Source organism: Aquarana catesbeiana, linkage group LG02, assembly GCF_042186555.1.
Source record: "Aquarana catesbeiana isolate 2022-GZ linkage group LG02, ASM4218655v1, whole genome shotgun sequence".
Taxonomy (NCBI): Eukaryota; Metazoa; Chordata; class Amphibia; order Anura; family Ranidae; genus Aquarana; species Aquarana catesbeiana.
The window spans coordinates 759,866,712-759,881,552 of record NC_133325.1 but is presented as its reverse complement, the minus strand read 5'-3'; the positions used below and the strand labels follow the sequence as shown (position 1 = coordinate 759,881,552).

Genomic DNA, 14,841 nt, shown 5'->3' with positions numbered 1-14,841 from the left:
TTTTATAGCACCGATCGCTGTATAAATGACAATGGGCCCAAAATAGTGTCAAAAGTGTCCAATGTGTCCGCCATAATATCGCAGTCACAATAAAAATCGCACATCGCTGCCATTACTAATAAAAAAAAATAAATTATAATAAAAAAGCCATAAATCTATCCCCTATTTTTGTAGACGCTATAAATTTTGTGTAAACCAACCAATATACGCTTATTGTGATTTTTTTTTTACCAAAAATTTGTAGAAAAATACATATCAGCCTAAACTGAGGAAAAAAAAAATTATATATATTTTTGGGGGATATTTATTATAGCAAAAAGTAAAAAATATTGCTTTTTTTCAAAATTGTCGCTCTTTTTTTGTTTATAACGCAAAAAAATAAAAACCACAGATGCGATCAGATACCACCAAAAGAAAGCTCTATTTGTGGGAAAAAAAGGACGTCAAACTTGTTTGGGTACAATGTCGCACGACCGCGCAATTGTCAGTTAAAGCAACGCAGTGCCGAATCGCAAAAAGTGCTCTGGTCAGGAAAGGGGCAAATCCTTCCGGGGCTGAAGTGGTTAAATTGGACCCCAGAGTTATTTTGTTTTTTAGTCAAAGCCACTAGCTCACTAGGTATCAGGCACCTTTTCTTGCTTGTACTTACCATCCACACACTAATCCACTACCCCATTCTGCCGCTGGAGCCCATCTACCTGAAAACATTGATGTGTGTGGGTTTCCAGATGCAGGAATTAGAGGGAGTTCCGTGCTCCCCCATACCCAGAAATACCAGGTTGTACAGCAGGGGTTGCAGTAGGTGAACGGTGCAACAGTGAAGTAAGTGATAGCTAAGTAGTAGCCTAGGAGGCTACCTCGTATTCAATGAATGAGTGTTATTAAGAGTAAAAGCAGGTAGGTGGGATGCAGGGTGGTGTGGTGGCAGAAAATTCACACAGTTAGGTATAATGGAAAACTTGTATTAAAACCGTAACAACAGTTCATGTAAAACCCAGTGGGGAGGCTGCCCAGCCGGGTACACTCACAGTTTCCAGTCATGTAAAGAGAGCAGATCTTAGGCAGACTGACAGCGTCTGGTAAGAGAGCAGAATTAGACATGTGTACTGCCGAAAAATGTGTTAGTTTTCGGGGGGGTTTTTTGTTTTTCGGGTTATTCGTTATGATCGCAATTCGTAAATTTGAAAATTCTTAAATTTGTAAATTCAAAAATTCGAAAATCCGAAAATAAGAAAGAAAATCTGAAAGAAAAACTAACTAACTAATAATAACTAACTGTTAAATTTATAGGTATTGTAATTTCCTTTCAAATTTGGCTGTTAGTGAACGGAACGAAAACAAATTTATCCGAAGTTACGAATTTTCCGAAATAACGAATGCCGCATCTAAACAAATGGAAAGGAATGAAATAATAATAAATAATAATAAAATGTTTTTATTATTATTATTATTTTTTTATTATTATTAATTTGTTACTTTCCATTTGTTTAGATACGGCATTCATTATTTCGGATAATTCATAACTTTGGATAAATTCGTATTCGTTCCATTCACTAATAGCCAAATGTGAAAGGAAACTCCAATCCCTATGGGCTTTCGGATTTTCAAATTTCAAATTTATGAATTTTCGAATATTCGAATTTAGGAATTTTCGAGTATTCAAATTTAAGAAAATTCGGAAAAATTAGTTAAATGGGTTTTCGTTAATTTGGATATTTCCAAATTAACAAATTTGTCGAAATTCGTTAAAAAACATATTCAGGACAAAACAAATTGCACATGTCTAAGCGGAATGCGACCTGGCCGTCTCGCGCCCCAACGAGTTGCAATCCTATGCAGAGACAGAAATGCTGTAAAAATCACAACTTTTAATGTAATGGTAAAAATGGTACAGATTAGTAAACGTAGTCAAAACATAAGCCAGGATCGGAAGCCAATGCGGGCAGTCAGACAAGCCAGTAATCAGAAAACCAGAGATCACCGTAGTTGGTGGCAGATGAACAGGATCAGGAACCTGAAGAGACGTAAGCCGGGCAACGTCCTTCACAGGAACACAGCAGAGAATCTCCAGATATGTTGACCAAGGCAAAGGCACGAAAGGAATGAACAAGGCAGTTTAAATAGCCAGAAGGGGCTGGCTGTAGGTGGGACTGACGAGCAGGAAATGATCACCAGGTGAGCCACTGTGGAAAGCATAAGTGCTGACAATTATCAAACAGCTGAGCAGCCTGGGCACAGAGAAGGGAGCTGCTAAGAGCCCTGACAGGCGGCAGCATCCAACCAGATTGCTTCACCAGTGACCCAGAAAACCACACAGGAAAAGTAGACTGTACCTGCCTACAAGCACATTCTTTTAAACCTGTTGCAGCCCAGGTAATGCATATGTGTTGCAGCAAAGTGGATGGGCTTCAATGTCCACATGCCGCACATATCCATTAGTGGGTGGCCGCGCTTTTCATGCTGAGAGCAAAGACAGCTCCCAGTCTCTAATAATGATCAGGAGCTAACTAGACCGTCTCCTGATCCTGTGATCACTGTGACAGCCAATTACAATGGTCACTGGATCGGGCAGATCTTCCTGCCCCCATTGCAAAATAGCCCCCCCCCCTCCCCCTCCCAGTTAAATAGACACCCACAACTGAACATTCTGCCAGGTTTCTCATACTCATTTAGATGGAAAGCCAGCACACCGCACGGATGAACCTCAAAAATGCTTGGTTGTTCCATTTTAAAGTGCGTTATTGCCATTTAAAATGTAACCTTAGTGGTGGAAGTATCTCTTTCTGGAATGTCTCTGTACTTTTTGTTTGTACTTTAAAATTATACACTTTAAAATGGGAATTCACTAAATTTCTTTTTTTGAGGTTTATCAGTGCAGTGTTCTGACTTTCCATATGAATGGGCTATAATACGGTATCACTGTTGGCCGAGCAACCCTAAGGGACTAGAAGAGTATGGCACTGGTTGGATTGGACTGATTTAGGTTTTTGAAGCTGTCATTGTCCTTGTTGGGTAGATTTTCCTGAACTGCTAGTCAGGACCAGAAGTGGTGGAAAATCTCTCAGATGGGGACACACACACACAAAAATATAAAGGCCTGTAGTGAGGAAGGAGTAGAACTTTTTGGTCTGTGCCTTTTCCTGTTCTGGTCCGTATTTCTTGTGCTGGTGTCACAGGGACGTGTATAATAGTGCAGACTTCTGGGAAAATCAGTTTCAGTATAAACCCAACTCTACTTCATGAAATATTAAAAAAACATGCCCAGTCCCTCTCCCTAGCCCCTCAACAGACTAAACTGTGCCCCTCCCCCCTTCAATCCAAACACGAGTTTCTAGACTCCCAACGGTTGCGTCCTCCATGCTGGTAGAAATTGCATAGACTTCAATGGGACATACCCGTACTGCAGGAGCAACTTCCCATTCAAGTTTATAGGATTTTAGTATGTGAAGAGATTTTTACCAGCTGGGCTGCAGACATTGTTCTATAGTGTGGGGGAAAATGTATTAATCTTTGTGAACATGTCCTTATAAATGTAATTCTTCTGTCACTCTGCTTTTCGGTATTTAGGTTTTATCTTACTCACGTCTATCTTTTCATCTTATTCTTCCCTCTGCCACCTGGGATCACCAGTAATCAATGCCCACACCTTCACTACAGGTTGACGGTTCTTTTCTGGATTACAGTAACGATTTCTGCTTCCTTCACATCTCATTTGGGAACACAAAGCTGATTTAAATTCTCTGGTGGTCAACCTGAGATCCCAGTTGGCAGATGGCTTCCTGCTAATGTACAGATTCCCTGACCTATAGTACGGTTCATTACTAGAAATATTCAACAAAAAGGAGAACCATCTGCTGACCTGAGCCTCCAGTTAGACTTTCATCCTTCACAGGAAATGGCCAAGGCAAAATGCCTTCTGTTTAAAGAAGAACTCTGGATTTAGTCACATGTGCAATATGCATTTGCATGAGCGTGCTGTATTTATGTGCATATAATGTATATTTTATTTAAAATGTACCTCCAGAGATCTGATGTCCTCTACGATAGAATCTCACCCCTGTCCTGCCATGGTCTGGTCGCTTCTGTCTACAACAGCTCACTCTCATCCTCCCTGAAAACACTCACTCCCTTCACTACACACAGAATTAGATCCCAACCAATACAACATTGGCAAACAGACGACATAAGAAGGTTCAAACTTTATAGTCATGCTCTTGAGCAAGTGTGGTGTAAAACGAATGCCCCGTACACACGAGCGGAATTTCCGTCTGAAAAATCTTGGATGGTTTTTTTGACGGAATTTCGGTCAAGCTTGGCTTGCATACACATGGTCACACAAAAGTTCTCTGAACTTTCGACCGTCAAGAACGTGGTGATGTACAACACTACGACAAGCCGAGAAAATGAAGTTCAATGCTTCCGAGCATGCGCCAAATTGTTTCCGAGCATGTGTGTTTTTTTGCGCGTCGGAATTGCATACAGACAAATGGAATTTACGTCAAGAACTTTTTGCGTTGGAAAAATAGAGAACCAGCTCTCAATCTTTTGCTGGCAGAAATTCAGACAGAAAATGTTGCATGTCCCATTTATCGCCAAATTCCTAGAACGCCTAGTCTACAACCATTTGAGCCACCACCTCAACCTTTTCAACCACAATTTTCTGGCTTTCATGCACAACACTCCACAGAAACTGTCTTTTAAAAACTCACTAGTGCCTTACTACCTGCTAAAATCAATGGTCACTACTACTCTTACAATTAGACCTTTCTGCTGCCTTTGACAAAACTGACTACACTTCAAAAAAACTCCACTCCATTGGCCTCCAAGTCTGTTCTATTTCCTGGCTTTCCTCCTAGCTTCTAAGTGCTCCTTCAGTGTCACATACATCCCTTCCTCCTCTTGTCCTTTTTATTTTTCTGTAGGGGTCCCCCAAGGCTCTGTCCTCAGGCCCCTTCTATTCTCTGTCTACACTTCTTCACTTGGTCAGTCGATAACCTTGCATGACTTTCTGTACCATTACTGTGCTGATGACACCCAAATCTATCACTCTACTCTTCAGCTCACCCCTTCTCAAAAAACATGCTTTTCAAAGGTATACTAATATTTTCTCCCCTCATGCCCCCTACAGACTTTCCCATCGAGATTATTAGTACAACTATCCTTTCTTCCCTTCATATTAGGTGCTAGATTTAATCCTGGATTTCATTCAGCGTCACATCTAATCACTGTCCAAATCTTGGCACCTTGACCTCTGTAACATTTTGAAAATAAGCCTCTTCTTAACCAACTATAGCCTTAAGCAACTAATGTACTCACTCGCCTCGACTGCAACTCCCTCCTCATTGGCCTAACTCTAAACAGGCTATCCCGCTTCAGTATATCTTAAATGCTACTACCAGACTAATCCACTTTACATCCACCCAGTGTCCACCATCCCTCTCCGCCAATATCTCCAGTGGCTTCTGATTGCCCAAGGAATACAATTTAAAATATTATCAACTTACAAAGCCATCTACTTCCCCACCTTCATAACCAACCTTGTCTCGAAATATCAATCAAATTGTCCTCTTTACTCTTACCAAGACCTCCTCCCATGCTCAACCCCAAAGAACTTCTCCAGGGCTTTTCCCATCCTCTGGAACTCCCAATTCGAATATATGTTTTTTTCCTGCTCTGTCTACCTTTGGGCCATCCCTGAAAACTCATCTCTTCAGGCAAGCCTATCTATCCCTCCTCTACCTAACAACTGAATTTTACTTTCTTTGAACAACTTTTGTATCACTTGCCCTTCCCTTTAGTATAGTACTCTAATTCTCCAATCCAATCTATCCACTGACTTCTGATCACTCAAGGAATACAATTTAAACTATAACCAATCTTCAAAGCCATCCACAACTTTGCCCCAGCTTCATCACCAATATATTCTCAAAATATAAACCAAATTGTCCTCTTCACTCTTCTCAAGACCGCTTGCTCTCTCGTTCCTTTGTCACCTCCTCCAATGCTCATCTCTAGGACTTCTCCAGAGCCTCTCCCATTCTCTGGAACTCCCTACTCCCCAACCTATATGGCTAATTTATCTCCTGCTCTGTCTACCTTTAGGCCATCCCTGAAAACTCATCTCTTCAATAAGGCCTATCCCTCCTTTAGCTAACAACTGAATTTTACATTCTCAAAAATCTCATCCCAACACAGTTACTACATTTTGTATCAAATGCCCTTCCTTCTGCCCCCTAACCCTCTAGTCTTGAATTGTATTGTAAGTGTAGTGGTTGCCTTTATATTGCAAACCACTGAGCGAACTGCTAGCGCTATATAAATCCTATATTTTATAATAATAATATCTAACATTTAATCAGCAGAAACATATTCAATATCTAGCTCTCCTTGCTTGCTCCTTCACGGTATTATATTCACCTCTTAATTTCAGGTGCGCTTTACCCAGCCAGGACAAGCACTGGAAGCCTAGTTAGACAAAATGCATTGTTCAGGAGGCAAAAATCAATTTACAGTCAGAAAAGCCTGCAAGTGCTTGCAGAAAGGCAGAGGCACCATTGGGAGATCTTTGAACACTGGGGAAGCACATAGTGAAATGATGTGAGAAATTCTAGCTCTGGCCCGATAGCCTGAAGTGTTTTCATACATGTACCGCTAACAAAACAGCACAGGGGGAAAAGAAAAGGTCTGCTGTGAGATAGGGGACGGAAATTTACATAGGCCGTCATACAGTGTCAATAAATTCCCAATTACGGGGTTGCCAATTTACCCTTGGGGATGTTAGCTTTGTATTACATGTGTCAACTGCAGCCACGGGATAATATATATAACTAATTTGTTCCACCCTTGCGCCGCGGCTTTAAGTCCAGTGTTTACCTCCATGCCACACATAATCTTTACAGCATGTTTCAGAAAACATTATCACATTACTGCGGCGCTAGCGGAATACTAATGAAGGGAATGTGACTAAGCGGTGCCGTCTTCGACTCTGCTTGTATTAAGGTACCCATAGATGTTAGATAACAGACAAATCTAATGATATTTGGCTGTAGTTTACCTGGTCTGAAAGGGATACAAGTTATATTAATAGAGATGCAGATTTTGAGTTATTATTGTACCATTAGGCTGAAAGGTGCTCTGGATGAGACGTGTACATTTTTATTTTCTTGCTGTTCCATATTTGCTATACAGAATGTCATAGATGGGTTTTAAAGGGTCAGTTCATCTTTTCACGAAAAAATGATTCTGAAGATGAAGAGTCAGACTCAGAAGAAGCCCGTGAAGCTTAAAGTGTTATTAAACCCAGAACCTGCATTCACTATATCTGGTCTCCCATAGTACACAGAACATGGAAATGCAAATTTAGTAAATATAAACTGCTAAATACCTTTTCTCATCAGCAGTATATAGCAGTCTTGTGGCTTCTTTCATTTCCTAGTAAAGCTTGTAGGAGGAGTTTTCATTCTCCCCTGACCCTCTGTCTGGACATTTTGTGCAATGAGTATCAGAAGAATGGAATAGTTATGAATGGACTTTATGTTGTGATTCTGTGGACGCAGATTAATACATGAATTAGTTTGGCACTAGAGCACTTTAAACAGGGGTTACGTTATGTCTATATTGGTTATTGTATATTGATGCACTTTTATATAGATTGATGTAAATTGCAGATTGTCACTGTAATTATCGCATTTATCGCAATTATCGCACAGGGTTGCAAATTTATCTATTGCATATGAATGTTACATGTGCATATAGAGGTGTGTATGATACACAGGTTGCTATTGGAAGGATCGCATAGCATTACAATTTTTTTTTGTTTATGATCGCATGAGATTGCATTATTATGTTCACTAGATTTTTCCACATAGGAATGCAATATCTCACCACCACTATTTACTGTAGTCAGTAATATTAAGATTTAGTATGATTACCATATGATTTTATTTGGATAGTGCAGCATTATATTGTTATAAAACTTTTATTTGGCACGAGCATATGGGATGTGATCAATGCTAGCAGAAGTCCTTTAATCATCTCTAATTATCATTTGGATTTGCACATGGTAGCTCGCAAGACTTTGTTTGTTTTTTAGTTCCTCTGTCTGGACAGTGCTGATTGGCCCTGTGCTGATCACATGCACCCTCCCAAGAAAAAAAAAAACTCTCTAGCAATACACACCAAACTGAGCATGTGCAGCCCGTCCCCTGGCTCTGTAAATATCAGGTTATTTTTTGGAGACAGTGGAAGAAGAGGAGGATCAGATAGACAGGATCAAACAGCCCTTAAATACAATGCAAAGGATTAACCCCTTAGGTTCCTCAGTGAGTATAACAAGCATGCTTTACTGCAGTGGTTCTCAACCCTGTCCTCAAATACCCCCAACAGGCCATGTTTGCAGGTTTTCCTTTATCTTGCACAGATGCTTTAAATCAGAGTCAATGGTTTGGTATTTTGGACAGCTATTTTATCTAAGGCCCCTTTCACACTGGGGCTGGAGGTGCGTCGTTATAGCGGTGGTATTCGGCCGCTAGCGGGGCGGTTTTACCCCCTGTTAGTCGCCAAGAAAGGGTTAAAAACCACCGCAAAGCGCATCTGCAGAGTCGCTTTGCCGGCGGTATAGCCGCGCTGCCCCATTGATTTCAATGGGCAGGAGCGGTGAAGGAGCGGTGTATACACCGCTCCTTCGTCACTCTGAAGATGCTGCTAACAGGACTTTTTTATCCCGTCCTGCTAGCGCACCGCTCCATTGTGAAAGCCCTCAGGCTTTCACACTGGAGACACAGCTGTTTCGGGTCGGTTTGCAGGCGCTATTTTTAGTGCAATAGCGCCTGGAAACTGCCCCAGTGTGAAAGGGGTCTAAGAGAAATTCCCAAAACATGGCCTGTTAGGGGTACTTGAGGACAGGGTTGAGAACCACTGTTTTACTGCATATACAGTACAGGCTGATTTTACTGTTGTGGGTTTAGTAACACTTTAAGAAAAGGTCATAAGCCTGTCCAATCACCCTCAGTGAACACAGAATATTTACTTTTTTCTTGCAGGCTGGTTATTTTTGGGAATTTTTGCTGCAATGCAGCCAACCACTTGGAGGAGCATTTAAAGGGTAAGTTCACCGTACACCACACACCGCAATACACAGCCCCAGAGTGAGTATCCATCATTAGGCTCTCAATGACAAGCACCCATTGGTTCACTTGACCACGTTGGACAATGGGAAGCGATTCTTTGTTCTGGGACACCTTATCGATGTAGCGGTCCATACGCCATACATTGCAATAAGCAGGTCTGGAGTATACATTCATCATAAGGCTCACAATGGCAAGCGCTCATTGGTCCGTGTGACTGCGATGACCAATGAGAAGCGATTCTTTCTTCTCGGACACCTTACCTGTGTTGCAGTCTGTACAGCATACACTACAATACACAGCCCTGGAGTGAGTATTCATCATAAGGCTCTCAATGGCAAGCATTCATTGGTCTGTGTGATCGCGATGACCAGTGAGAAGGGATTCTTTCTTCTGGGGCACCTTACCGACTTAGAAGTCCATACATTATACACTGCAATATGCAGCCCTGGAGTGAGTATCCATCATAAGGCTCTCAATGGCAAGTGCTCATTGGTCCGCATGACCATGTTAACCACTGAGAAGGGATTCTTCCTTCTGGGACACCTTATAGAAGCCACTGATGTGCTTCTTAGTGGTTAGTATAATCACATTGCCATTGCAAGCATTATTACCGATACTCTCTCCAGGATTGAAGCTGTTATAGCTCCAAAGGGTGGGCCAATGCAATATTGAACCCTACGGACAAAGACTGGAATGCCATTAAAGTTCATGTGTGTGTAAAGTCAAATGTCCCAATACTTTTGGTAATATAATGTATATATAGATAGCGGAAGTACAGTATATATAGATATATGGAAGAGAAACAGAGGGGGGGGAGCCATATGCCAGGGAAGTGGAGGATCAGGGAAGTAAAAGTGCTTTTCGCAGCCCCTAGACTGGTGGTGGTCAATGTTCTTGATACGGAGGGGTGTAGTGTGGCCCCCGACATCACCAAAGGGCTGTGCATAAAATTCAGTGAATATTCAATGCCAGAGAGAGCAGGCACACAACAGAATGTACTCAAAAAATATGAGCATGATACAAGAGATGGTCAGAGACTGTGGTCATAAAACAAGTGATGGTCAGAGACTGTGGTCATAATACAAGAGATGGTCAGAGACTGGGGACATAATACAAGAGATGGTCAGAGACTGGGGACATAATACAAGAGATGGTCAGAGACTGGGGACATGCTGCAGAAGACTTTCAAACTGGGGGAAAACCTCAGGAGACAGTGATTGGAGACAAATTACATGAGACTGCTAGAAATCATGGCTATCACAGGAAATAGGAAAACACACATTAGTGTCTGCAGGGTCCCCAAAGCCACACAAAAAGCTCCAAAGGGCCGCAGGTTAGGCACCAGGGCCCTAGACTAAACAAGCAGTTAACTCTTGCATTGTGGGTGCAAACCTGGCGCAAGAGAGAATTTTTAACGTTACTTAAGTTGGGCTTTAAAGTGGTTGTAAACATATTCTCCAGTTCAAGTTGTACCTGTTTATCTGCAGCCGCCTCAAATATTTTACACAGCATTCCTTAGTTCTAGCAGGCAAGGGATAATGATCTGACATCACAAACTACACAGCATAGAGCAGGGAGCTGAGTGTAATTTGAGACCTGAGTGGAGGGAATGGACAACCCCCCCCCTTTACACAGTCTCATAGTGAACGTGCACAGCTAAAACTGTCAATCACCTGCTGTGTGCAGGAGTGAGGATCTGGGCAAGTACACCCAATGAAGGATATGCTTTGTTTCATTTCAAAGGTTTACAACCACTTTAAGCTAATTATGAAACTTGAAAGTTTCCGTTTTGGCAAAACTGTCAAAAACTGGAAATTGTGCAACAAAATCAGTTTCTACCAAATCACTTCACTCAACCCCCCCCCAAATGTTAAAAAATGTGTCCCAATGGGTGATCGGGGGTCATGTAGAGGATGTGATTTCTTCTTAGGGAAGTGATCGGGTTTGCTGTTTTTCCATAACCGCAACGGGGTCACGTTTTGTTGTCGGTTCAGCTACTAAAGGCAGTTAACAGCCTTCTTCTATAATGAGATGAAGGCATAATTCATACCATTCACATAGAGCCCTCCGACATTACAGTACATTACGGGCCAGTGGCACTGTCCAATTAATAACTATCCATCAATTTAATTACAGCAATAACATTGTAACATATTTTACAGCCTTGGCCATGTCTGTAATTACAAATCTCCTAATTATGTAACAAATCAATAAAAAAAAAAAAAATGATGGTTGGTTATCTCTAGGGAAAAGTGGCTTCATTTGCAGATCTGCAGTTTATTTGTTCTGGGGAGAAATGGAAGAATAAACTCCTACACAAAAAGGCAAATGAATGTGGGTGCTGATTCTTTTTCATTATCCCGTATATTTGTGTTTGTGCCTCTGCATTGAATGTAAAAAGCTCATTAAGCAAGAGCTCTGCATTGGATCCAGATCATTAGGCGGGCAGATTTACATGCCTTAGACCTCGCGGAGCTTTCTGTCTCTCGCACTGAATCTCTGGATGAGTGGCTGCGTGAGAATGGATTGAGACTGCACACTATTTAAGGAAAATAGAACCCCCGGATAAATAACATATAGAAATTATTCCTATGGCAGACATGGAAGATTTCTCATCAGCTGAGCCGGGGTTGGAGAAATGTGGGAAGATAGGAATAGAGATATAATGAGGGAAGGGATGGAAGGAAGAGAATCATATTGACATTAATCCACAGGGAATTATCGACAGTGATTTGGGTTCCTCTAGGATGCTGTCACCATCTCAAAGAAGATTCCGAGCAAGAAATCCAGAGGCCGATCAATAGTCTTCCCTCACCAATGTGGGGTCAGTGATACAAAATATGTGCAAGAAAGATAAATAGATGGATAGATAGAGAGATAGATAATAGATGTATAGATAGATAGATAGAATAATACATGGATGATAGATTAATAATAGATGATTAATAGGTAGATGGATAAGTAGATAGATAGATAACAGATGATTAATAGATGGATAAGATAGATAATTAATAGACAGATAAATAGATGGATAAGTAGATAGATGGATAACAGATGATAGATAGATAGATAGATAGATAGATAGATAGATAGATAGATAGATAGATAGATAGATAGATAGATAGATAGATAGATAGATAGATAGTAGATGATTGATAGATTAATAAATAGATGGATAAGATAGATAGATACATGGATTTTAGATTATATTGACAGGTAGATGGATAAGTAGATAGATAGATAGATAAATAGATAGAATAATACATGGATGATAGATTAATCATAGATGACTAATAGGTAGATGAATACGTAGATGGATAAGTAGATAGATAAATAGATAGAATAATACATGGATGATAGATTGATAATAGATGATTAATAGGTAGATAGATACTTAGATGGATAAGTAGATAGATAGATAGATAGATAGATAGATAGATAGATAGATAGATAGATAGATAGATAGATAGATAGATAGATAGATAGATAGAGAGATAGAATACATGGGTGATAGATTAATAATAGATGATTAATAGATGGATGGATAAGTAGATAGATAGATAGATAATAGATGATTGATAGATGAATAAATAGATGGATAAAATAGATAGATACGTCGATGTTAGATTATATTGATAGGTAGATGGATAGATAGATAAATATAGAATAGAATAATACATGGATGATAGATTAATAATAGATGATTAATAGGTAGATGGATAAGTAGATAGATAGATAGATAGATAGATAGATAGATAGATAGATAGATAGATAGATAGATAGATAGATAGATAGATAATAGATTAAGAACAAATGATTGATAGGTAGATTGACATGTAGATCTACAGGACCTATGAGTGTCTCCAGGGCTGTTGCTAGAAATCACAGGCCGCCGCACAGGCTACCTAACAGGACAAAGAATATGTCAAAATATATTTTTGCTTAAAATACACTAAAGTTCAGTATTAGCGGACCCCTGAAATGTCACTTTTTTAGACAGAGAAAGGAATTGAGGACACAAATCCTTTCTCTGCAGCCTCAGCTGCACTGGAGATGAATGGATAGGAGGCTCTATGTACAGAGGCTTCCTGTTCATACACAAACTGAAACATAGTAAATACAGTTTAGTATGCTTTAGTGATGAATTAATACAGTGAGTGGTCACTACTCACTGTGCTCTTTCAGAAAAGGAAAGGGTCGGTAATTATGATATATTTACCAGGCCCCACTCTCCATCCTGAGTCTTTTCTCCTGCGTGTCTGCAGCAGCTACTGGCAATGAGAGGAGGAAAGCTGGCAGCACTGTGGAGGAAAGAAGCACTCAAGGGGGCACAGGCAGCAGGAGGAAGGGGTTCAAACACAGGGAGGGTGATCGGTGCCACGGGGAATGCATTTATTGGTACCAATCCCTGTAGTTCTGCCCTGCAGCAGCTGAAAGATGGCCGGGAGAGAGAGGAGGGAAGTTGGCAGCGCTTCAATGGACAGAGGCACACAGGAGGTGCCCAGGCAGCAGAGGGAAGGGGAATGTGGACAGGGAGGGTGATCTGCAGGGGTATAATTACAGGAAACAATCCACCTGGGTGGGCTCTGAGTGCAATGCTCTGCGCTCTGAGACCACCCTATTTTTAAGCCTATTAGAGCCTATTGCTCTAATCAGGTGCTTCAAAAATACACCCCCGCCTCTGTAATTCATGCGCCTGGTGTCCTGAAAGGGTCCGGACACATGAATAGGGGGTGGCCATGGAAAGATTCATGCTATGCATGAATCTATACATTATTCATATAGGGAGGTGGCGTGGATAGAGGGGGCTGCTACCATGAACCCTTAATGGATGGGCCGCCCCTGGATAAATAGATAGATAGATAGATAGATAGATAGATAGATAGATAGATAGATAGATAGATAGATAGATAGATAGATAGATAGATAGATAGATAGATAGATAAATCTATATCTATATATATAGAAGATAAATAGATAGAGACAGTGGGGACGGAAAGTATTCAGACCCCCTTAAATTTTTTACTCTTTGTTATATTGCAGCCATTTGCTAAAATCATTTAAGTTAATTTTTTTCCTCATTAATGTACACACAACACCCCATATTGACAGAAAAACACAGAATTGTTGACATTTTTGCAGATTTATTAAAAAATAAAAACTGAAATATCACATGGTCCTAAGTATTCAGACCCTTTGCTCAGTATTTAGTAGAAGCCCCCTTTTGATCTAATACAGCCATGAGTCTTTTTGGGAAAGATGCAACAAGTTTTTCACACCTGGATTTGGGGATCCTCTGCCATTCCTCCTTGCAGATCCTCTCCAGTTCTGTCAGGTTGGATGGTAAACGTTGGTGGACAACCATTTTTAGGTCTTTCCAGAGATGCTCAATTGGGTTTAAGTCAGGGCTCTGGCTGGGCCATTCAAGAACAGTCACGGAGTTGTTGTGAAGCCACTCCTTCATTATTTTAGCTGTGTGCTTAGGGTCATTGTCTTGTTGGAAGGTAAACCTTCGGCCCAGTCTGAGGTCCCGAGCACTCTGGAGAAGGTTTTAGTCCAAGATATCCCTGTACTTGGCCGTATTCATCTTTCCCTCAATTGTAACCAGTCGTCCTGTCCCTGCAGCTGAAAAACTCCCCCACAGCATGATGCTGCCACCACCATGCTTCACTGTTGGGACTGTATTGGACAAGTGATGAGCAGTGCCTGTTTT

At 40.9% G+C, this 14,841-nt stretch overlaps 1 protein-coding gene across 2 annotated transcripts in view; it reads left to right on the top strand.

Moving 5' to 3' along the window:
• Positions 1-14,841, top strand: part of KCNJ6 (potassium inwardly rectifying channel subfamily J member 6) — a 312,118-nt gene that overhangs the window by 42,594 nt on the left and 254,683 nt on the right. The window contains exon 2 of one of the 2 annotated variants that reach the window (XM_073617209.1): positions 9,042-9,103. The exons of the other annotated variant lie outside the window; for it this stretch is intronic. The gene's annotated coding sequence lies outside the window, so the exon portion shown is untranslated. The remainder of the gene's footprint in view (positions 1-9,041; positions 9,104-14,841) is intronic. 2 annotated transcript variants of the gene reach the window in all.